General features: G+C 48.2%; 1 non-coding gene across 1 annotated transcript; it reads right to left on the reverse strand.

Moving 5' to 3' along the window:
- On the reverse strand, positions 1-73 carry TRNAA-AGC. The gene has a single exon. It is a non-coding gene; the product is annotated as a tRNA-Ala (tRNA).
- Positions 74-849: the final 776 nt, after the last annotated feature.

Below are 849 nucleotides of genomic sequence, written 5' to 3' on the forward strand. Positions count from 1 at the left end.
TGGAGAAGTGGGGTATCGATCCCCATACCTCTCGCATGCTAAGCGAGCGCTCTACCATCTGAGCTACATCCCCTTTTGTGTTGCTTTTAGTAATTTAAGATCTGATATACCATGTAAGGTCCATGCAAGAACCATGTTAACCAAAGCAGGTGCAAAACTGCAAATGAAAACTGCCTTCTCTTGCCCCGGCTCGAAGGATGCCACATTGTTGACATAGACAGAGGTTTACACTGGAAACCGAAGAAGCCATATGCTGCCAGGAAACATGGGAGGGTCCAACAAGACATCCCTTTGCAAATCAAGAACTCCACACTAATCGATATTGCCCACAGCCACATGAGAGACTCAAATTGCCGATTGGAGATGATGCAAACCTGAGAAGACACAATGCTAGTAGAACGACAACCAAGAGGACATGAACCAGCCTTAATGGAACACTAAGCTACCGACATCCTTGGCACGACAATATGGTCGTAGAGGGAAACCTCTCCCCTCTTGCCTAAGCTCAAAGGGGATGACCTTCCGACGAACTGGGCCGCAAGAAGGGAATGCCCGATACCAAAGCACACCAATTCCACCACGTAGCTGGTTTGATCATGAAAATAGACAATCTAGAACATCAACCTCCGAAATCGCACCAACTCAAACACTGACTTCTATGTTCCACATACGAAACCTCCAAGGAGGGGAACAGCGCTGGAGCGTTCTCGTCGTCCAATGTACAACCGAGATTTTCTCCCAAGGAGCGGGAATGGAAGGTGGGGACTAGTACCTTGACGACACCTTCAAGAGGGGAAGCGGCGCATGTAGCACCGTCATCATTGTGGTCGTCATTGATGGTCAAAATAA

The sequence above is a fragment of the Triticum dicoccoides genome, chromosome 7A (genome assembly GCF_002162155.2).
Source record: "Triticum dicoccoides isolate Atlit2015 ecotype Zavitan chromosome 7A, WEW_v2.0, whole genome shotgun sequence".
Classification (NCBI taxonomy): domain Eukaryota; kingdom Viridiplantae; phylum Streptophyta; class Magnoliopsida; order Poales; family Poaceae; genus Triticum; species Triticum dicoccoides.